General features: G+C 46.7%; 1 long non-coding RNA gene across 1 annotated transcript; it reads right to left on the reverse strand.

The window, feature by feature from the left end:
- Positions 1–258: 258 nt before the first annotated feature.
- LOC121973184 lies at positions 259–745 on the reverse strand. Its single transcript, XR_006109410.1, has 3 exons — positions 688–745; positions 535–600; positions 259–311 (listed from the first exon to the last, which is right to left on the reverse strand). It is a non-coding gene; the product is annotated as an uncharacterized LOC121973184 (long non-coding RNA).
- Between the last annotated feature and the right edge of the window lie 1,308 nt (positions 746–2,053).

Here is a 2,053-nt window from a genome sequence, read left to right on the forward strand (position 1 = left end):
ATATCGAATCAAAGGTACACAGAAGGTATAAAAACCTAGGTCCCGAACATGGTGAAGCATGGTATATCACTACCCCCTATAAGCATGTATAAACAGGTAAAGTATACATGGGATGCAAATCAATCAATCAATCAAGCACGTACCAAGATTTGGGTAGTGATTAACCGAAATAGATAAGAAACACAATTGATGCAATATGTTAATTTCATTACTAGGCATATCAAAGACAAAAAGTCAAAAGTACCCGTCTCCAATCGAAAAGTCCAATCCGAAATTGATCCCTCGTCGAGACACCGTCTCGAATCAATGTCCTGTACCAATCAATATATATATTTTTATTTAGCTAAAATTCATAAGAATTTAAATAGCTAAATAAAATCCACAAGACTAAATTAGGAAAAACCCTAATTAACATAACCAATTGCCTACCCCAAAATTAAATCTAACCCAGATATAACCTAATACCCTATACAAAATTATACAGCATGGAACATCCTCCATAGGAACCCAACCAAATTCACTAAACATGCTCACCTAAGTGTACGAATAATGATCAGATTCCTCAGCTCCAACAACAGCTTAATCCCGTTGACACCAAACCTAGATATCAATCAACCGCATCTGTGAGTTATTTCTGCATCCAACCAGTGATCAAATACAAAGAAACAACAAAGGTAAGCTGCTTACCTCACTCACCAGAAAGGGGAAAACCTAGGGCACGGCAGTGAAGAACAAATTAGGGCTCGATAGATTTAGGGCAAGGAGCTAGGGTGCGATCAACCAAACAGCGCACAAGGGAGGCTGCAGTGACCGATTGCTGATCCAGAGCACAAAAGAGGGCAGCAAGGCAGTGTTAGGGCACGGAAACAAGCAGTCTCCAGTGATGGTCGGCACTGCTCGGTCAGTGGCCGGCGGCAAGAGGTGAGGGGATGTGTCGGCGGCGGTGCTAGGGCACGGCGACGGCGGCCGACGCTGAGAAACCGGTACCGGCAGTGGCGTCGGGGCTGAGTCTAGGGCACAGGCCGGAGATCGGCGGTGGCAGAGTCGCCGGCGGCTAGGGCTTCGGCAGCAGAGGGATTAAGGCCTCAGCGGCGGCTGTTGCGGCGCCGATTAGGGCAGGGAGAGCAGAAATGGCAGAAGGAAACTCGGCAAGGGCATGGGGTGGCCGGCACAGAGGAGGCGGACGGCGCTCGGAAGAGAGAAACCGCCGGCCGGCGGTTAGGGCAGAGAGAAGGAGAAGGCTCGGGCGGCGTCGGGGAGAAAAGAGAGAACGGCGAGAATGAGAGGAAATAAAAGAAAATAAGATAATAAATAAGAAAAGGAAAAAGAGATAAATAAATAAATCTTTTCCTCTCTTAAATGGGTAGCCCAAACAGGTTTTCTCGGGCCCCCGTTTTTATCCCCGTGAACTCGTCCATACGAGCTCCGAAAAATTCTCGAAAAATGTCCAAAAATTCCGAAAAATTCCCTTATTAATATTCGCCTATTTTCCGGTATTTTACATTCTCCCCCACTAATAAAAATTTGGTCCCCAAATTTCGTTATCTACCATCAGCAATTACTAACAACAGATATAAAGTATAAATGCTGAATGGTAAACTAAATCACATACCTTAAGTGAAAAGATGGGGATATCGAGCTCGGATAGTGTCCTCGAGCTCCCAAGTAGCCTCCTCATCCGAATGATGCTGCCATCCGACTTTAACCAATCGGATAGTCTTGTTCCGCAATTGACACTCTTTCCGGTCGAGAATCCGTACCGGAACCTCCTCATAGGTAATGTCAGGCTGAACTGGAACTGGGATATCTGCCAGCACATGTGTCGGGTCGGGCACGTATCTCCTCAGCATCGATACGTGAAATACATCGTGAACGCCTGACAGAGACGGTGGTAGTGCCAATCGGTAAGCTACCGCTCCGATCCTCTCCAAGATCTCGAAAGGACCAATGTACCGCGGAGCTAGCTTACCTCTGAGGCCAAATCTCTTCACCCCTTTCGTGGGTGACACTCGTAGAAATACATGGTCGCCAACAGAGAACTCTAGTGGTCTGC

Source organism: Zingiber officinale, chromosome 4A, assembly GCF_018446385.1.
Source record: "Zingiber officinale cultivar Zhangliang chromosome 4A, Zo_v1.1, whole genome shotgun sequence".
Lineage (NCBI taxonomy): Eukaryota > Viridiplantae > Streptophyta > Magnoliopsida > Zingiberales > Zingiberaceae > Zingiber > Zingiber officinale.